The sequence below is a fragment of the Lytechinus variegatus genome, chromosome 18 (assembly GCF_018143015.1).
Source record: "Lytechinus variegatus isolate NC3 chromosome 18, Lvar_3.0, whole genome shotgun sequence".
Classification (NCBI taxonomy): domain Eukaryota; kingdom Metazoa; phylum Echinodermata; class Echinoidea; order Temnopleuroida; family Toxopneustidae; genus Lytechinus; species Lytechinus variegatus.
This window is the reverse complement of record NC_054757.1, coordinates 1,211,368-1,234,423: the sequence shown is the minus strand read 5'-3', so window position 1 is coordinate 1,234,423 and position 23,056 is coordinate 1,211,368. Positions and strand designations below refer to the sequence as shown.

Sequence of the window (23,056 nt, the reverse complement as noted above, 5' to 3'; positions counted from 1 at the left end):
AAACATCAAATTCCATTAATATTGGTCAGGTAGAAGGGTGTTAACTCTTCGAGCAATGTCATTTTTCAGAGCTTATATTTGACTTGGTATGCAAGCAGCACTGGAATTAAAAATTGCCACAGACGCGCAATCTCCCGCCCTTCTGCTAGACAGGCAACGAAATGGTAAGAAAATTACTTCATTTTGCTGAGATTCTCCACACAGAAATGCATGTATTGTACACATAAATGAAGGCAGACTTGTATGGACAACCCACACAGGGCCTGTTTATTATGCACTATCAGACACAAGGTGACAAACATTTGGTAAATGAATCAAAATTATTACATACCATTACTCATGACAGGGATAATTAGGAATAGGGCCTAGCACTTAAAGGGGCAGTCTACCCCAACAAAAACAGTGATTTATACAGAAAAGAAAATCAACTGAGGAAAAACACTGACATAAAATTTTTTTAAAGCTCCATGACATTTAATTTTTTTATTATTCCATCGTTTTTATCCAGAGTAATTCACACGCATTTCAGTTTGTCAACTGCAATATGTGGAGAATTTCAATAAATACCACTTTATCTATCAACCTATCTATTTTATTCATTGAATCGCAACAGCTTAAGTACAATAATGGCAATTTTTCAGAGAGGAATGAAACATTATGTCGCATTATTAGAGAATTAAAACATTTCATATCATAACAAAATACAATGAAACAAATGTATTAAGGAAGTGACATCACTGATTCCCTCATATCAACCAAAATGTGCATAAAACCGTTCTGTCAAATTATTCAAAATGTCAAAATTTCATTGCTTTCTTTTTTACATCCTATTTTGATTAAATTTACAGCATTAATGTTTTTCTAATTTCTAATTTTAACTGAAAACTGGCTTTTTGTTGGAGTTATCTTTCCCTTTAACAAACACATGTGGTACAGGCAGCCAGAACCAGAAGCAAGGGGATTTGCAAATGATCAGATTGTAGATTCTTAGGATCATACATGTCTTCTTCTTCATGTCAACATAACCTCCACCCAGTTGAAAAGTTCATTAAACATCTTTAGGAAATTCAGTCCTTCTGTTGATCCATGTCTTTTTCATTATTAGGAATATTGAGGCAAGGTTTAAACAAATTACCATTAGGCCAAGTAAAATAAGAAAGTAGTTGATCGTCCTCGCGCGCATCACTTTTGGCCGCCGCATGAAAATTTTTGCTATTTACTATTTTCTAAAAAAAAAAAAAAAAAAATTGTGTTGTTTCTCGTCCTCGCCATCTTCCCTTTTTAATTGCAGCATCAACAGCATCAATTTTCTTATCATTAACTATTTTTATGGCTGCTGAATAACGAAAAAATTCACAAGATTACTCTGGGATCTCTCTCGCAACTTCAAAAACAATTGCAAAGTCCGATATCGCCGTAATTGCAAGAAAGAAAAAAATTCTGATTTGTTTTTTTATTGGATTTTGAAGATACCATCATAAATTAGCGAGGAAATAAAGTTTGCAAACTCGGAAAAGATCGCGGATTTCTTCATTTTTAGTGCATTTTCGGGGACCCCGCTTACTGAATCTGAACTAATCCGTCGCATGCTCTTGAAATATGGCGCAGATAAATCAATTCTAATGACGTAATTTGTATTTCAGCGGGTTTTTTGGGTGAGTGATAGCGCCTGTACTTAGATGTGTGTTACGGTGATTGTGTGCTTGTGACTCTGTTGGGAGAACTGCATGTGTGCTAGGATGATGTGATTGACTGTGCTGGCGTGACATGTGAATTTGTGAAATGCATTGAATTTTCTGGCGAGTTTTCTAATGTCAGGAGGCAATGCATCGAATATTCAATGAGGGATTTAATATTCAATATCAATTTTAAAAATGAATAAAAATTGAGCAGTAGTATTAAACATTATGTAAACGAACAAGCACCCGAAAACTGCGATGCGAAACCATACTACCCAGAGCTAAAAATGAGATTGGCTCTGGAAAATTGAACAAGACTCCACGACAATAAAAAAGACCCCCCCCATGCATTTTTTTTACCCTTACATAAATTAAAATGTTTAAATTATTCACTTGACATGAACATTCTGTTTGACAACAATACAGTACCAGTATACATCAGTAATAATACATCAATAGATTTTATTTTCCATAGATTTCCAATCAATCGTAGATATTTATACATATATAATATGTATATATATATTTCTAATCATTTATTATTACTATTGAGCATACATCGATCACATAATTCGAGCTTGACATGGCCTGACAATCATTTGAATAAAAAATAGCAAAAAAAATAGTAAATAGTAAGGACCTCCCTCATCACTGATGTCAAAAATCGGACCGAGAAAATGCCTCCGTGTTCTTAAAAAAAATAGTAAGATAGCAAATAGCAAGGACCTCCCTCATCACCGCTCTCAAAAAACCAGGACGATCAACTACTATCTTTTTTTACTTGGCCTTACCAACCTAACTAACATTCATGTTTACTATTACTTTCATATTCACTATTAGTCAAGCTTTTGCAATGAGAAATTAGAGCAGTGACAGATAATAGAGAAAAAAATGAAACTGACAGAGTAGTTATGATATGAAAAAAAAAGAAATAAAAAATTCAGGGTTATTGAAAAAGTGAATCTATTGAATGGATATCATAAATAGAATTGCACTTCATGAAATTTCTATCACATTGGAACTGTTCGCATTTGACCTAATGAAATATTGTTATAAGTTCATTTTTTTCTATTTTTCACCTTTTTTAAACCACATATGTCATTGTACATGTATATAATTTGACGATTTGACCGCCTGTATTCGTAAATAAAAACTTTTTCAATTCAATCCATTTCCACATGTTTCAACTATCATACCTGAAAGTAATATAAGAAACTATCCTCATAATACACTCAGGAATATGGTGATACAGCATAAAGTGTTCAAAGGCTTCAAACTTGAAGAATTATTAATAGCCAGCCATGAAAGCTTCATTCACCAAGCCAGCCCCATCGCATGGTGAAATATTATTTGAGTGGGTACTAGTATATCACAAGGGAAGGGACCTATGAGGCCTTTGGCGACTGGGTGGCGTCTGGATCACTCTGCTGTAGTCTAACAGAGGTCAGTGGGTAAGGAGGAGAGAGAGTACTTTAAATCAATTCAAATAGTCTCTCTTTCCCAATCTAATTGTTTTTATAAGTGGCCATTCACACCACCCTCTGCTCAAATGGTCTCTTAACCTGCGCAGCTTTCATAATTGCAAGAGTAATCTACATGTACATGTACTTTTGATCCTTAAATTGGCAATAATCATTGATTTCTATTTACATTCATTCTAAAAACAAATAATGAATGTAATAGGCAATATGATAGTAGGCTTAGTAGCAAAATATTGACGAAAACTTGCCAATTTACATTTTTTTTTCAAAAACAATGATTTTGTTGTTTTCATTGCATTGCCAATTTAGAGTGTGTAATGATTATATAGCTTTTATTCAAGACCAGATTCATACTATACTACAATAAAAATGGTGTCAAAATTTTCAATAGGCCTGAATTTTTCTCTTTGTAACATATTCTATGTGTGACTGCCCCTTTTTAGGATAAAGAGATATTGATTTAAAAAGTGTCTCAAAATAGAAACACTATGATCTTTTAACCCAAGATAAATGCACTTTCGGGAGGTGATGGCACACCCTAACTGTTCCACATTATTCCCATTCACACATATCATGAAAACAGCTGCGCTCTATCAATTATATCCTAAAAAATACATAATATATATTATTCTAGCTTTTATCTTAAGAATACAAAATATTCTCATATCCTTACATGTACATGCAATAGACAGAGGTACATCTGCAAACATGATAGAGAAATGTTGTATGTGTGTACTGTGTACCCTAACAGGGAGGTGTTTAGGATGTACATGTATCTAACAATGTAAAGCAACATAGGAAGTTATTGTTATTTGAAATATCAGCATTTTCCTCTGATAATGTACACATGATCCAAATCCAAAGAGAACAACATTATTCAGTTAAAGGGGATTCAGTGACGAGCCTCTTCACAAAAGCTACAAAAGATTGAAAGATTTTATGTAACTTCTGACAGTTCCCATGGCGATGAAAGAAGGTGTGGCAGTTTCACAGAACACCGTACTCCTCCATGGGCATATTATGTTGGTCCTGAAAAGAACCAACCAAACTTGACATATTCTACATGTACATGTATATGACACATATTAAAATACAATTACATCAATACTAAGAATGTGACATGATTGGCTACCCCATTTGCCAGAGTTACTGAAACTGTTTCATACCATAACTGTTCTTCTTTAAATTTGATTTTGATAAAATTGTCATGGTTATGCTCATTTGATTTTCAATTATTCGTTTATTTAAAATCAACTTGTTATTGGGGTAGACTGGGCCTTTAACAAGAGATGCTGAACTGCCATTTTCATCTTTCCAAGCTTACCAAGCAGCGTATGCAACAGGTTACCGCTACAGCTCCCAGCATGCAATTTGCAATCCTCCATCAAGTGCGGATGTACCACATATGCATCCCTAGTTAAAGCACGATGCACCCCCACTGGGCCAAATATTGGCCAGGCGACCCCACACTCCAGGGAAGAAGATGCCAGACATTTGGCCCCCAGATGAACGGGTTTATATTCACTTGGTCTATAGGCAGTTGGTCTACTTCTCAAATAGTCTTATACCACATAGGCCGATCCCATTAGGTCTACCCCATTAGGTCACAATCACTTTGGTCTTATTGCCACTTGGTCTAAACTATACTTGGTCTTATTCTTCCTGACAATCATTTTATCTTATTTCCTCTTTGTCTACTTATTATTTTCAACTTTGTCAAATACAATTTTTGTTCATAATCAGTTCATCTTACCAAATAAACTAAGTGGTATTAGACCAAATGGATATTAGACAAAATATGGACAGCTCAAATGGAAAAATAAGATGAAATGGGGATAGCTTAACTGGAAAATTAGACATGGAAAATGGACTAAATCACAGAAACTTAGTAGATGAGCTTGTTAGACAATGTAGGATCGGACCATGTGAGGCGGGACCAAACGGAAAGTAGACTAAGTGGGTGTAGACCAATAGGCAATTCACCAATGAACACATGCTGGGCCCAATATTTGGGAGTGCTGACACGATCCACAAAATTGGACTGTCAATATATCATGATTCCACAATTTTCTAGTCCAATATTCGCTGATTGAAAAGCTTGCTGCCCGAGTCAACCGAGACCTGCTCATAGAAGAGTTCAAGACGTTACAAGTTGAAATTTGTGAATCAAAAGCAGACTCCATAGTAATTTGATAAAAAGAATAAACGTCTACATTCCTATGCTATAACAAGCAACTGTAGTTGTTTTTGTAATTATTATAATCATATTAGCTTTCTGATAAATAGTGACCCCAATTAGGCTCGTATCAATTTGGACTCATTTTACTTTTTTATCATATTAGTATTGAGTTGGCTTCTGATTCACAAAAATTGTAAACAATATAAACTCTGAAATGTTCATACCTACATACTTGGAATTAAATTTGAACCACCAAGTTGAGTTGAGAAAAAAGGGAAATATCAAATATATACATAACAAAGAAAATTTCATCAAAATCAGAACTAAAATAACAAAGAATTTCTGTTTCAAAGTTTAGTTTAATTTCGCAGAACGGTACCAGTAACAACCCAACTTAAGCATTGGTAAAGATAGGACAGAATGAACTTGAGAGTCAGCAAACATTCCAACTTTGGAACAGTGTCATGGCCCATAGATATCTTTTCAACTTTTGATTCTCGTTATTTCTATATCTTGCGCCCTCTCTCAAGATTGTTCTATTAGATTGATAAATTTTAATCCTCAACCTGTTTGGCGATGATTACAATTTATGAATCTATTAAAGTCCTACCTACATGTAGCTAAGTGACTGGTGCGTAAAGTCTGCAGAGATTGAAGAGCATCATCAATTTCCAAACTACTTCATAAAGATGCACTGAGCAAATATCTTACTAATTAAGTGCAGGATATAGGATATGTAGTAACATGCAGGATATGTAGGGACAGGTGGATCTAAAAGAACAGAAGATCTGACAGTCCTTGCGATTCAAACTGACTCAACGATCATGACAATTATGACAAGTGTCTGGATGATTGTTGGACCTGTTTTACACTTCTTGTAATTGGCATGCTCTTGTCCAAGACCCTGTTCTCATAACAGTCCTACAACTAGTTTAGTGGTTCAGGAACAGGAAACTAGTTTGGAGGCGTTCCCATCTGATCGCCCAAACATGGTTTTCAAAACTACTACAGTAACGCTCTCCGTGGGGTCACATGTAGTACGTCCATTATATGCACAGATCACTTTCCAAAGAATGATTGTGCCCTCACCTATGCTTAAACTAGTTCAACAAGTCAAAGTGGTCTTAATAGATCAAACCACATCGTGAAGTGGGTTTTCCAATCTGGTTTGAAAGATCGCTTCCAAGACCGCTTCAAGCATTCCCGTTACACATAAAACTAGTTTCCAATAAACCAGATCTAGGACGGTAATGAGGACAGGGTCCTGTAATGAGCATGTGGTCCAAGATGCATCCATGTTCACCTAAGGTGATATGGCTTCCTGTTCCTGGTGTTCTGAGTCATCCAGGTTACAATGGAAGATGAAAGGCATGATAGTGCAAGCAACTGCTGTTACATTTTTTGCTAATGTCATCCAATTCTTCTAAAAAACATCTTTACCCTTCTGGATAGGCTGCCAATATTTTTTAAACTATATGTTTGTAAATGGCCATCTCCACCAGCCCAAGTTTTCAAATAATCGCAGTTTCTGATCTGCCAATTATCCTGATCTGAACAATTTCGAGATTATTTGTCATGGAGATACAATCATTGCGATAGTTCGCTGGATTAATCTCAAGATTGCAATCCTAAGTCAACTTACAGTAGGATTATTTGCAAAAGAGCATTTATAAATTTATTTACGAATTATCCCGCTAATTCACAGGTGCAGATGCAGTCGCAATTATTTATTAACGGCGTCAGACCATAATGCATCCATGCCTGGCTCGAGCACAAACTGCTCTTCTTGCACTGGTGGAGATGGGGTTTCTTGAATCTTGAGATTAATAGCAAAAACGGGTCGATCGGTCTAAAATCTCAAAATTTAGCAAACTCGGGCTGGTGCAGCATCGCCTGAGTGGAAAGGTTTTAATTTCCTCTAAAAAAAACTGGAAGGTCCATTCCTGCACAATCTCGAGACCTAAAGCTTTCCCCTAAGAATCATATACAATATATTTCTTACTTGACAGCCATTTCAAAAGTGCACCGAGACACAATGTACAGAGATCATAACTTCAACATCCGCAACTTCCCTTAGACAAAAAAGTGTTTGTTTGCCAGAAGCCCAATGACCCCGACCTGCTGACTTTAAATTCTTATACACAAAGTCCACCCCAACAAAAAGTTGATTTGTTAATTTGAGTAAAAAGATAATAAAAAAGCATAACTTAACTTTGAAAATTTCATCAAAATCGGTTGTAAAGTAGGAAAGTTATGACATTTTCAAGTTTGGCTTAATTTCACAAGTAATATGCACATCCTGGTCGGTATGCAAATGAGGGGACTGATGAAGAATATTTTAATCATACTTTGGCAGAGCAGAGTGAATATCCAGACTACTATTAACCGCAATGTGGGACTGTTCAGCTTAAGAATGATCAATGTGAACCCATTGAAAGGAATACCAAGAATTTGACAAAGTGCGGAGAAGTATACTTTCCAGTATAATAGAGAAAATGACTCTCAGAGAATGACATCACTCAAGCATGCAGTAGCCCAACAAAGAAATGGTCATAACTTCTTTAAAAGTAAAGTGAGCTTCTCAGTTGGCAAACTTAAAATATAAGAAACTCACATGATTGTATTTATAGCTCACAAGTTTGCATAAAGCTATTAAATTCATATTTTGCTGCCAATAAAAGTTAAATGAGCAAAACATTTAATATTTATTTCAAGTTTGAAGTGTGAAATTTAAAATTTCTCCAAGTTCACACGTAAGTGATAAACAAATCGTGGGCTGAATGCACATTTAACAATCCCATATTAAATGTCAGTCGCACTTGAGTTGCAGAGTAAAAACTGCCTTGTATTTCGTTGTTTTTGCTACAATATGACATACATGAAGACCTTCATGTCAAAAACAATTTTCTCAACTCCAGTGTTATGACTTCTTGTACATCAGCTGTGTGATCTAACAACATGCTTCTGATGGCCTCTTTCTTTAGATTTCCTTTAATTAAGAGACTGTTAGAAGAGCATTATATGAGGAAAACCAGCTGACATGAAGTCAGAAAAGCAGTTGAATCATCAAAAGAGTGTGAATATGACTTGCCGATGCTTTTAGTGTATGGGGGTATAGTCAAATCAAATCTGTGAGCGACATCACAGAGACAGTGTGAATTAGGGTGTGTATATGCTTCCATTGCGAGGACAGAATCAGCGTTTTCAAACGTCCACTCAAAACGCCGATCGTAAACGTGGTTCTGGGAGTGCTGTTTATGCTTAACTTTTCAGAGACAAAATCAGGATCTCCAGCTGGCTTCGCATCTTAATTTTCGTTGAGCAGGAAAGTGAGGTCAAATTGGGCGCGCCCTTTTTCGACTGTATTTGCCCGCGGATTTTCATCTCACCGGAAGCACGTACCAAATGACGTCATTTAAACACGTTTATGATCGTGGTTCTGTTTATACTTCCCCAGAAAGCCTGATTCTGGTCAAACAACGTTTACAAACGCACCTATTTGTGAGTTTACGATCAGCATTTTAAAACAGCGTTTAAATGAAAGTAAGCATGGACGCAACCGTGTTTTGGACTAATCACATTTGGAAACACTGATTCTGGCCTGAAAAGTGGAAGCATAAACACGGCCTAAAAAGAACCTTCATTAAATCTCAACTAAAAAAATTCCTATCTGAAACTCTCCCAAGCATAGCAAGTCAGCACTTTGGCATCAACGTAAACGCAAACCTAACCCGTTTCAACCTCAGTCAAGCCTGCTAAAATGGAAAATAAACTTACAATTTTCATCAAAATTTTTAATTCTAAAATAATATGGTATCACCTTCTGATTTCTTTTGCATCCCCCACCCTGGCGCCAAGGGCCAGTGCACGTTATCTTCAACACACTATCATTTCTTTTTTACTCTACCCTAAAAGACTTACCGCATAATGGAATCCATCATGAAGACAAGCTCCTGTAGAAATAATAAAAAAAGAAAAAAATTAAAAATTAACACATCAATATGAATTAATATTTTTTTATCTAAAAAAAAGGCTGATTTAGATAAATAGAAAGACTGGTTGGTGTTTCATAAAGGTGTTTGTAACTTACGAACAACTGGAGATCCTTTCTTAGGAACTAAATCAACATCATTCATGGGAAAGGTTTTTGCAACTTTGACAAGTACCTACTATTTATTTAGCACTTTTTAAGCAGGTATTTACCATACGCAAATTCCTAGACAAGGGGACTTGAGAACATACATTATAGCTTTTAAGTAAAAAATTTGTAAATTATCTATCCAACAGAAGTAAAAATAATCAGACAGGAATCAAAGAGTTATATGTATCATGATAAATATATATCGAGCTGATAGATTTAATGGATCAAGTAAAACGAAAGAGCCGTTTTCATATGTACAGTTGCAGTCATCAAAAGTAGCAGCACTCAAGCACAGAACAATCAACTCTGAAAGAAGAGCTAAATCAGCATTCCAAACCTATTCTAAAATCAAGCTTTTATTTTGTAAATTCAATGAAATACACTGAGTTTTAACTCAACCCCCCCACCACCACAACAATAAAAGCACTTGACCAATCGCATTTCTGATGAATGCAAATCCTTTGCCAATCTGTTATAAACCTTCACGCTTGTTTCACATCTTGAAAACTGGAATTATTTGTCATTGGCTGATCATTGGTGGATGAAAAAAAATTGAATCTTCCTTTCTAATCTTTTCTTGAAATGCACTTTTAGAAGAGTATATTGTCTTCAGGTTTCATCATGGTGGTAAAGTAAGTGAATTCAATGGGTTTTTTTTACAGCAAGGCCACTGTTCTATAGGGAACATTTCGATATTACAGCACAAGTGAGATACATGTAACTCAAAAAGGGCACCAGTAATATCTAAGGACCAAAAAAGAGGCCCATTATTAGGACATCATACACATGTAAAGTTCAAAACTATAAATCTTCTCTTGCTCCTCAAATTGTTAACATTTTAATGAAATATGGATATATCATGAATCATGATTTATGAGAAAAGAAAACTTTACTGAAAAGTTGCCAATTTAGATCATGATTGGCTGACGGTAAACAGCTTTTATTCAGGAATCGTACCACATTCTGTACTGAAAATTGTTTGATTTTTTCAGTACATTTTTCTATATATTTGAATTGCTTGCATTTACCTGTATATATGTAGAGTCACCATGATTGAGTGTGTTATTTTCGGTCTTTAGTGTATATATAGATTCTGGAGAAAGAGCAAAAATGTCTCCTAAAGGAGAAAACCTCTTTGGGCTGGTTCAAGTTATGTACATGTTTATATAGGCTATGCTAGATTTGCCAAAGAATTCAATCCCCTGGTGAAATACTAAAAGCAATTTTGACTACTTGGCGCGGACCAGTTTAGCGTGGAGGAGGCGTCAACCAGAAGTGGAAGTAGTATAGAGAAGAGTGAATGAATGATCCTTTATTCAAAGAGTGGTCACTTCAAGTTATAAACGTGACAGGCAGTCATGCACCATCTCCTTTCTACAATTCAAACTTTTTATTCAGTAGCTATTCTCATTTCGTGTTAAAGTCAATAATTCAAGTGAGGTTTATAAATGGCAAAAATTTGAAATTTATATTTAGTTTAGATCGGTCGTGTAGCAAATGGTGTCATGAGCCAAAACTTTTGAGGGAGGGGCACAATGCATGTGTGAACCATGGCGAACTTCACTATAAAGTTGACCTTGTTATTATGAAAATCCAAATTTGTAATAGATTTTGAAATAACAGAAAACATCTACCTGTATGACCATTTTTTCCTCTCCTAAAACAGATGCTTTCTTCTTCACCTTCTTTTTCATTTTTTGTATGACCATGCATGTAACCCTTTTTAATAGGGGTCCAGAGCCCACCGAGCAAGCCCACAATCTATATTAAAGCCAGTGTTGTGTAGCATGCACATGGGAACCAGGCAAGGCCTGAAGCCAATCTCGTCCCAGTGGAAAGAAAGAAAGAAAAAAAAGGGATTTTTAAATCCATCACCCCAAAATGTCCTGAATAATCACCTACAGGAGGGGATTCACTGTAGATTAGTGTCAGTCAGGAAGCCATTGTATGCCTGCTTTTGTCCAAACTTCCAATAGGATTATACACAGCCTGGGCAAAAATCTAGGAGCAGACCCTTATGTTACAATCACAGAGCAGGAGCTCAAAAAGTAGAGCTCAAAAGTCGACTGTTCAACCAAGTACAAAAGTGTGTTTACCAACTGCCTTTTATTCATTCCCAAAACAGCGTGGAGGTTTAGTCAGGCCTGCTTATGAAAATCTCATTTTTTAAACTAGAACATTCACTACCTTCATAAAACTTGTTTACTGGAAACTACTTTAACATGTAATGAGAACGGTGGAAGCCATCTAGGAAGCGATATTCCGAACCGGTTCATAAAATCACCACGCGATGTGGTTTTCTAGATCACTTTGAATTGTTAAACTGGTTTTTGCCTAAGAGGCCGTTCTCATTACGCTTTCTAAAACTAGTTTACTGAAAACCGATTCAGGAAACCACTTTGGAAGACAGCTTTGCTAGCGTTCCCACTTGATCACACGAAAGTGGTTTTCAAAATCACTTCACGTAAAGCGCTCTTGTTGCTATGGAAATGCTCTCAGTGGGGTGACACGTTTCGCGCGAAATTCGAAACCGCAGCATAGGCATTCTACACCTGTCGTGTGGAGTAGCGCGCTCTAAATGCGCGAAGATCGCTTCCCGAAGAACGGTTGTGTCCTCACTTACGCTAAAACCAGTTTAACGAGGCAAAGCGATCTTGAAAACTACATCGCGAGGTGGTTTTCCAAACTGGTTTGGAAGATCGCTTCCAAGACCACTTTGACCATTCTCACTAAAGCGTTAAACTAGTTTCCACTAAACTAGTTTCCAGTAAACTAGTTTTAGGAAGGTAGTGAGAACAGCCTCTAAGAGAGGACTTGGATGGATAATTCTGGAAAGTTGACTTATTAAAATTTACCTGTTTTTCACTAGGCCTACAATGTACATAGTGATGATAATGTAGTAATTGTGCAAAAAGAATATACTGCTACAAAATGTATTGAGCATATTTTAATACCAGAAAATTGAAGAAAAAAAATCAAAGGTCTCAATTGTGTCAGTGATACATTTTTCAACACAATAATGTGCAATTACAATATATACAGTAATGAAATATTTTAGGTCAAGGCCACACATATTTTTTACATTACAGCAAAAATGGAGAGAAAAAATAAAAGGGGCACAAAAATGTCCAATATTCATCTATATTTCATCAATCAATAATTATAATATAGACCTAAAAAGTAAGAAATAGAAATTAGATGAAGTGGAAATTAATGTAGACTGGGTATTCGATTAAATGAAAATTTGGCATGCATTGTAGAATGTACCGTCCATAGGTGTGTGTCAAGACCAGGACCCATTGCATAATAGTTACCATTATGGTAACTTTGCCATCCAATGGTAACTTGTATAGAATCCTTGATTGTGATTGGCTGATTAGCATCGTTACCATGGTTGTTACCATTGGATGGCAAAGTTACCGTAAGAGTAACTTTTATGCCATGGGGGCCGGGTGTACATGTAGTATACACCAAACAGCAATTAGAACAAATTTAGAGTGGATAGAGTTTACAATTAGTCCATATCGTATTTTACAATAAAAAATGAAGTTTAAATTATAGACAATGTTATTTTACTATATGTCAATATGAACCTTACAGAAGTTTAAACAATAATGCTTAATTTACTGAAAATTAAATATCAAAAATTTGTTGTCAGAGCTTTTAAACACTTGTTTAAACCAGTACATGTAACTATACTGCAAGGTTCCTACAATGTATATCAAACACCATTTTTACTGTGTAGAAGTTTGTAGATTTAATCTCAAAATAGACCAAGCACTTGTACACCAATAACCAAATTTCATGTCGAGCAGGGAAGCCCTTTGACAGGAGAATCAACCACACAGACTGTTCTTGCCAATTTCAAACAGGAAATCATTATTATTAGTATGGCTGAGAAAAGTCATTTTCATGCACATCACAAGCAGACGGAGGACACCCTGTTGAAATTTTTTTTTTAATAGTTTTCATGATGCACCGCCTAAATTGGCAACAATTTGATATCAACAAAATCACTATTTAAAAACGCAAATTGGCAACTTTTCAGTCGATGAATATCATGAATTCTTTATCATTAATCTTAAATCACCAGTCTCACATTATACATGTATGATAGTTTTTTTTTTCAAAGTATCAAAAATGAATAATAATTCATGATTGTTGCCAACTTGAAGAGCAAGACCAAATCATATCCACACAATTTTTTTTTAAAGTACAATAACAGAAAACTAATAATTGTAGCCCATTTGAGGAGTAAAAGAAGATAAATTTTGATTTTATGAAAGCTGTGTACCTCTATGGCTTGATCTGAATTACAAAGGCACTGAGATCATGGAAGAGTTTCACTGACTAAAAACTAAGCCAATCAGATGCACAGATTCCATCTGTGTGCTTGCTCAAAAATTGGCAAGGGTTATGGTACCAGTACATCACAAAATAACAAAAATCAACAGACCTGGCTATCAGAATATTGTTCCTTTCAAGTGACAGAAGGAAAAAACGATCACCCTTTTACATGTATATCTTGATCCTATTGACTTTGCAAGATAAGAGAGGTCTATTAAAGGTTAGAATACTACTCTTTGAAGGTGACACAAGACATTTATGTTTATCCAGGTTTCTGCACACACTCATTTCCATTTGTTTGCAAGAGGTCGTCTCTTCTTCTATCAAAGCCAATGTCAACATTGTGTCAATATCAACATACATGTATGTGCACTGCATGAATGCAACAATATCATGAATGTAGATTGTAGAACATGTTCAGACATTGAAACAGGCTAATATTAGAAAAGTACGAGTATGTTTTTAACAAACTATACAGACCTTAAAGCCTGTGTATAGGTTTGATAAAGGGTCAATAATGTGATTGATAATCGAATATCATCTAATATGGGTCTTACTGAAGCGTAGAGACCGTTAGATATTTTTCCAACTGCACTTCTCTGAGAAAATTTCCCGGGGGGGCCACTTCCATTCACGAGTGGATACCATGCGCGACCATGGGGTCTCGAAAAGCACCCTTAACACGTAATTTCCATATTCTGAAAATGCACCCCTTAACAAGTATTGGCGTGTGAAACCCTACCCTTAACAAGTATTGGAAACAAAACGATACTCTTGGCAAATATTCCCTGAAATGAACCCCTAAACAAGTACAGGAATGTTTTATTGTAACTGGTCCTTTGGTTGTCGGCTTTACCTTATTTGGTTTAGTACGACCCCACCTTCTACACCTCGCGCAAATAGGACTCTAAACACGTAGTGTTGGGGCAAAAAGGACATCCTTTATAAAACATTTTAATTTTGTTTTTCATCCCCGCAAACTCGACCCTAAGCACGTAATTTTCCTAGCGAAATAGATACCCTTTTTCATTATTTTTGTGTTTTTGACACCCTTTTCACGTTACGTACGTAACGTGCCCTATCGTGAAAAGGACATCCTTTTTACGTGTTTTTTTGGTCGCGCATGGTATCCACTCGTCAATGTAAGTGGCCCCCCCCCGGGGAAAATTTCAAATATTCAAATCTTGGATATATAGCGCCCTCTCTCGGCGATGCTTGTTTTAAATCAAAAAAATGGGCATTCAAGCACTTATCTTATAAATTTAGTGATTAGATATCCAAAAGTTACAGACAAAGAAAATATCTTGAAAGTTTCAGCTCATTCCATGATTTGGAATAGGATTTAATTGAAAGACAAAAACACACAGATATTTAATTTGATCGGGTGACCCGATTAAGTTAAATTTCTATGTAAAATCGCAAAATTTATCCTGTAAAACACATTTTCATTTCATATCCTCCACATCATAATTGTTATAGGGCATATCCATTCATATTAGCTAGCAATGAATTGGAATAGTGATAGGTGCATTTTGGTGGATTTACCAAAACTATACACAAGCTTTAACACTGAAATTCTTATCAGACTTTTCATAATCCTTTTCCTTAGTACTGTATAAAAAAAAATTACACTTACATGTACATGTATAAAGTGAAGTTAATCCAAAAGAATCAAAGATCATGTTTTGGATGCCCTAAAGTCCTATGCCCTCTCATTGCCATTGGACATTATGTGCACATTTTCCCCCATACATGTGTACATGTAATATAGAAATGTGCCCTTTATAATAAAAGTGACATTGTCCTGAAAGTATTGAAGGCCTGAATCTTGTAGTAAGTGCTGAGCCCAGGCTTAGGAAGACCATATACATGTAGGCCCTAAATGTATGCAGGTGTAGGTCCAGAGGGGGGGGGGAGATGCAGGCACACCCCAACAAATTGAGTGATGACTTTTTTTTATTGTCAATGTTTTTTTCTGGAGACTAAACACCTTTCATGTACCTAATTGTACATGTACCTGTAATGAGTGATTACCTATTTAGGGGGATGGGGCTTGTCAAATATTTTAGACAAAACACACTCCCTTCAGAAAAATTGTGGAGTTAGTTCTTCACACTTGCATCTTCTTAACCCTGGACCATTTCCAAATGCTGGCCAAGGCTGGGGGAATGCAGTTGCAGGTGCAAACCATGCAATATCTGGGTTATTCAAAAGGTGTGAAATGTAATGTGACAAAACCTGGTAAAATCCATTGAGTTCACCAGCAGTGCAAGTCTATTTGCTTAGAAACAAAAAGAAAAAAAAATCCAAATTTTGTTTGAGAAGTCTCTCCTTTTAGATAAAATGCACAAAGAGCTCTTTCTCTCGCTACAGAGCGTGTATTTTCATGAGTGACTGATTAATAGAATTTTCAATTTTCTATAAGTACATGGACAAAAGCTTATTGCCTTTAAAACCTTCATTGTTGTTACCTTTTACACATTATGGATAACAGAAAAGTCTTTGTCCATGTTTGTATTCATGAACATCAAAATTCTGAACAGTATGACAAATTGGTAAGAATTGTTCATTTTCTATGTTATGTCTGAGAAGAGTGAAGTTATTTATCTTTATTACGCCCCACTCTAACGGAAAAAAAATGTAAACACATTTATATGCACACGCTGAAGGTAGTCTGGAATTCAGGAGAGATGAGCATACTTTTAAGTCCCTCTTTTATTTTGGTAATCTCCAAACAGTGCCTGCCATTATTGTGGTTCATTAGTCATAGTCATTGCTACATTGTGTATGACCTAGGTAAAAACTTATTGCAGTTCTGAGATAGTTACTTTCCATGGGGTTTATTCATTCATAATGACAGGGAATTAAATACAGAATATGTATCTCATTGCAACTCTGGTACAAAAAGTCAACAACAAAAATGCCAAATGAACATCAATTACCATATGGAGCATGCACGGCCTATGTATTCTTTTCAAATGAGAGCGGCTGTTTTATAAAAATAAATCAACAACCACCATCAAACATAATACACTGTACCTTGAACTAAGAATTGTATCAAATGAAACTGGAAGTACATATTATCTAATTTCTTGGAAAAATGATAGAAATGCTGTATGTAGTCCTAATAATCATTGAAGAATTACAATTAATGCTTCAATAACCTTAGGAAGTTCTCAAAACATGCACTATCATAATGATTTAAATTAGTGCATGACTGATCACAATTTGCAAACATGAAAAAGAAAAGCTATCAAATTATTCTGTTTCATACATGTAGGCCTATGTATGTAATATTCATTTCCAGCCTATATGTACCTAATTGCTGTTAAAGGTACAGTGTGCTTGGGAAAATGTATAGTCCTATATCATATTGAAATTCTGATATGAATTATAATTATATTACACACGTCTGATTTCCAATCTTTCTCAGAGCTATGTCTCTTAAAATTCATCTTTCTTTTAGAACTTGTCACTAAGTTGTCAAGCTATTATCAACTTTGAGCATTTATTTTTTTAAACAATTAGTGCAACCTACATGTACACAGCTTCATTGAAAATCATTGATTAAATACATTACAGTAATTATATCAAATATTCCACTTCAATAACATAACTATTTGATTGGCAGATACAAGAAAGCTTTTGTTCAATGCCATCAATTATTCCACTATTCAATTGATTTCCTCTTGACTTCATACCATGACGAGGAATTCGTTGGGCTCCAGTCATCTTTCTTTCATTGAAATCTACAGGCATACATGTACCTTGATGTGAAATCAAGTTTAACAAGTAGGAATATAATCATCAAAGTTTCTGCATTCATTGTTCCAAACTTTAATAAAGAGGAGAAAAAAATCAAATGCCAAGTCCCTCCTACGCTGTAACAAGTTGATAAAATAGAGACAAAACAAACAGGCAAAATGAAACTTTTGTAAAAGTCAAATAAATGTAAAACCAAAACCAAATCATCTTTGTTCAATGAAAAAGATATGTACACATGGAAGACATGTGCTACAATGAGAGTCTCGACTACATTATGCAATTCAACATACTGATACATATTTGTACATGTTAGGCATACATTTTTTTTTCCTCGGGGGCGGGAGCTAATTACTACCTAAATCGGTAACAATGGATAAGTTTTAACATTGTGATGAATGGGGATTTCCAAGGCAATCTTTGTTTAGTTTCCAGTGCTCTTTTGAGCATTTCGGGGGCTCAATTGCCCCAAGGCCCCATGTAATTTTTTCCCCTAGTACATGTTCATGTAAGTGCATATCATAACAGGGCAGTTAACTTTGAATTGTATCACATATTTTCTCTCTTTCATTTATTCTTTGAAAGCACGAAAGGGTAATGTAGATGCCTAGCTATTAACTACATGCACTCAATACCTCTTTTTTGTTCTTGGAAGTTTTTGGTGCCCTTTTTAATTTCTCCATTTGTGCAAAGAAAAAAGAAAAAAATAGCATTGCCCTAAAAACTAATATGCATGATCTAATATTCATGTTCATACACACTATGAAATATTTACAAATGTAGATGACAGATATTATAGTCTAAACTTAAGGAATAAGGAAATTACGGCAATTTACTTCTGAAACTATGACAAAATATCAGCTTTCATTCAGTTTTGACCTGAGAATGAGATGTCCTTTGATCCAATTACCTGAACATTTACTAACATTATCATGGCTGATATATTTGCAAAAACTATATGCCTGAAACCACAATGAAATGGAAATACTTATACTCCTTATCTTGACTGAGTATGACAACAAAATTAGGACTATAAACTAAAAGAATAATTTTCAGAATTGGAAAAAAAAATCCATTTGATAAAAGTAAACCCAAAGTTCATTGACCTCAAATGACCATTAACCTTCACTTGGAAACATGTTAGGATGTGTGACTCCCCATAATCATCTCACATACATGTATGCATAATTAAATTTGATTAAACAGTCTTTAAAATAATATCAATTTCCATCTATCAACTGATCTCAAACTACATGTAGGGCCTACTTTTGACATTGACCCAGTGACCTACATGTATACATAGTAATTAGCCTACAAGTATTTCTGAATACCTGATAAACACTAAATGGATTTCAAAATTACTATGAAAATAATCAGAAAATTAGGTAAATTTTTTTTAAGTTAATGCCAGTAAACCCCAAATATGACATTTGAAATTGGCCCTGCAAATAGTTGATACATGTACAATCCCACTTATAAACCAAATTCCTATGATCCATAATGTACATGTAGCCTGTGTGAATTAAAGTGACTTGTATACTTTTAACATTAAATAAAATCTTTATCCTTTGTCAAGTTTTTGACGGTAATAGTAACACATGTTGGCCTATGCAAATGAAGTCATAATTCATCGACCCCAAATATGACCTTAGACCTTGATAACCCAGGAGACTACTGGAGATCAGTGACACATGTATTTTATTACCCTTATTCCACACATCTTGAAATACGTCCTCACACTTCAAAGTAATGATGAAGATCATCATCTCAATAACTAACCATGTTGGTTAAGATCTTATCTTGTGGGGGTCCCACCAACACCTTCCAACCCCCCCCCTCACTCCACTCCACCCCATTTCCTGTATATCAGGGGCAGATCCAGGATTTCCCAAAAAAGGGGGGGTACATTTTCCGAGGAATTTGACAAGCAAAAAAAAGAAAAAGGACTTTAACCAATGAAGGGTATTTCGTCCATGAAAAAAATCGACAAGCAAAAAAAAAAAGGTGTTCACTTCTGTTTATAAACGGCATTTTTACATTAAAAATTTTAATTGGGCCACTCATTGGATCCGCCAGTGCCTCCGTATCAACTGGATCCATCCAGGACTGGAGGAAATCAACAGAACAAGTGCCAGTGCCCTATAGGCCTATATATTCGGCACCAAGTCATACCCCTCATAAATAGAAATTTGGAAAAAAAATTAACCCCTGCATTTTAGGTTTGTTAAGTGAATATTTGTGAACTATGGTAGCCCTAATTAAAAATATTTGTTAATTTTGCAGGATTATAAGGAAGGGGGGCGGTGGGGGTTTTAATCTTTTTTTTTTAGAATAAACTTACCATCGACAATGACAGGAAGAAATGATGACAGAATGCACATAAACAGAATCTGGTAATTAAACCCCAAACTCGTCCTCATTTTGGAAACTCCTTTGGTCCGTTCAAGAATTAAAACATCCAATACAAGACCTCTAGTCCGACGGATTATATTTGTATTCTGTCATCTGGATTATGATTATCTCAAATGATCATCTTTGTGAGTCCTATAAGAGGAAAGATACAAGATATATAAATAATGAAAGTTTCAGGTCCATGTATTTCTCCTTCGTCCACTAGATTTTCGACTGCAGCACTACCCGTACAAAGCCGCACCGTATACCGTGTGCACAGTACGTACGGTACACCGGACGCTTATGTCACACGCTGTGGTAAAACTTCAACAGTTTATAAACTTTATTCAGCGACAGAAAATGAAAAATCCAGAGTTGATAGGGTCAATACTCTGCTGGTTTTCCCGACTTGCTGGCAAATATCAATTTTTGGAATGCTATGCAGAAAATAAGGCATTATTTTGATCCAACAAGGGTTGACGACTACACACTTCTCAGCGAGTACTTCGCGTTGGACCGAGATCGTACTGTCGTGAATGTCGAAAAGTTACACAGCGACAGACCGGTCTTCTGGTAGACAACTCCAGCGAAGCGGGACATGTTTACCCCCGCACCCAGCCCGTTTGCACCCTATTTCGGATCGGAGCACTGGCTGCGCAGCTTTGGCCGAGGCCTTGAAGACAGTAGACAGTAGATGGCAGTATTCCTCATTAGATCAGTTCCTTCATCACTCAAGCATCTGAGCATATTCTCTCCATTCGTAATTTGAATTTGTGTGCAGTGGCGTACATGTAGCTAGGATTTTTTCCTCGGGGCCACTGGAGGTTTCTTGCTTTTTCAAGGGAGACAATTTTTTTTCTGTGTGTAGGGCCTATGTGTCACAAGGGCGGATCCGACTTTCGGCAGTAGGAGATGGGGCCGGAAATTATATTCACCTATATTTCCCCCGATCGGTCACTTCTTAGGTTTATTCTTATAAAACAACATAAATATGAAATAATCTCATAAGCCCTATATAAAAAATACGACCGCGAAGCGCGAACTTTTTTTTTTTTAACTTTCATGTATGTTGTCCTGAAAATTTAACATTCTGGGCAATGTTTGTGATCCTGAACAAGATGCGTATATGTAACTAAATAATTACTGCGAACGCCAAGCACGGGTGAAGTTTTAATAAATGTTCTAGCATGATCGAAAGGGGACCTGTTAAGGACTGTATACAGTACCGTTACTTACAAAGACGGTACATATTTCAATAATGGGAGCGCGAAGCGCGAGCTAATTTTTTTTTTTACATTTCGACCTAAAAAATGGCCATTTTAAGTACTTTTTGTAATCATAAAGGAGATAGGTATGTAACTAAACAATACGAGCGCGAAGTGCGAGCGGAAGAAAACTGAGATTTTAGATCTAAAAGCGGGACACTATTCATATTTTGTAAATCATGAATAGGATATGGTTGATTTGGTATCATCAATAATTCGAGCGTTAAGCGCCAGCAGACATTCTATTCTGAAACTGGATAATGTAAGCAAATTTTAAATAAAGAACATGCAGGCTACCTTAATTAATATGCGTGCGCATAGAGCGCATGTTTTAGATTAAGACCTAGAATCTGGGCATTCTGAAAACATTTGTTTAATCATGAAGATCAATCATGCAAGCGCGAACTGAAAACATTTGATATTACGATCTGAAAAAGGTCTATTTAAACACTAGATTTTCAATAATGTGAAGTGGATGTGGATCACACTTAATGAATGATGCGAGCGCAAAGCGCGAGCTGATATTTTTTTGTTATTAAAAAAGGACCGGTACATTCCAGGACATTTTGTCATCAGTCATATGAAAATGATGACTATCTTCGTATTATTCCTAAGCTTGTCGATATTCAATTCTGAAAAGATTCAATTTAGTTATTAGGAATTCATGAAAATGATATATTTTTTGTTAATCTTATATACGTAATGAGAGCGTGGAAGTTGTTGTTTTTAGGCTTGAAAACTGAAAATTTTAAGCATCTTATAATTATGAATACGCATTGCAGTGGTTAATACACTTTTCACAATTAATGCAAGCGCAAATCGCGAACTGAATTTTTTTAAATAAAATGTAATGAAAGGGGAGCGCAGCGCTAACTTCTTATGGGCATACGTTTGACAATCACATCTGAAAATGGATATTTTCATACCTTTATGGAATACACGTAGACAATAGGAACTTGGCGAATCAAATAATGCGACCACGCAGCGTGGGCTTAAAATGTTGATCTGTATCCCCAACAAAACGGACATTTTACAGAGCACTTAAATTTGTAAATAGAAAAAAAATGAAAGCTCGATGTCCGAGCTGAGGCATGTTTTGTACATTGACTTAAAAAGTTGATATTTTAAGCTCCATATCACCCTATTGAGCAAGATATGAATCTCATCGAACAGGAAATTCGAGCGCAAGCGAAAATTTTATATAGTAACAAGAAAGATTTTTTTTTTGCAAGTCTTCCCCCCCCCCCTTTCATTTTATTCATTTGTCTTCCTTCTCTTATTTTCCTTCTGTCTTTCTGCTTCTTTTTCTTTTTTCTTCTTTCTGATTTTTTTGGTGCTCCTCCAATTTTTATTTAGGGGGCACCTTGGGGAACACCAAATCTCAGGGGGGGGGGCACGTGCCCCCAGCCCCCCCCCCCCCGTAGCTCCTCCACTGTTTTGTTTAACAATACAAATTATTCAAAACTAAATCAAAGACCGTGTATTCTTTTAAACAGGACCCCGGTGCTCGGATATAGTGCATGAATTTTAAAAAGTAGGCCTAACACAAATCCTTTTATCAATAAATGTAGTAAAGAAAAACGTAAGAGGAGAAAATAAAAGGCAATTCCATAAAATATGTACATCCGACCCCCTATGTATAGGACTTTCATGAAATGAAAGGTCTCCGAGTCGTCACAGCCCCGTCACAGCGTCTTCTTCCATGTTCTTGGGGACTTTAAGCAACATCCCCACGACTGTCAGCCAAAGTCCTTGTCACCTTGTCTGGAGACATCTCTACTACTGTAGTCTCTGAGATGTCTCAGTAGGTG

The 23,056-nt window shown here is 35.8% G+C and overlaps 1 long non-coding RNA gene across 1 annotated transcript in view; it reads right to left on the bottom strand.

The window, feature by feature from the left end:
• Positions 1-20,633, bottom strand: part of LOC121431919 — a 34,074-nt gene extending 13,441 nt beyond the window's left edge. Inside the window, exons 1-2 of the long non-coding RNA XR_005972171.1 lie at positions 19,931-20,633; positions 9,261-9,292 (exon numbers count right to left, since the gene is read on the bottom strand). This is a non-coding gene — a long non-coding RNA (uncharacterized LOC121431919). The remainder of the gene's footprint in view (positions 1-9,260; positions 9,293-19,930) is intronic.
• Between the last annotated feature and the right edge of the window lie 2,423 nt (positions 20,634-23,056).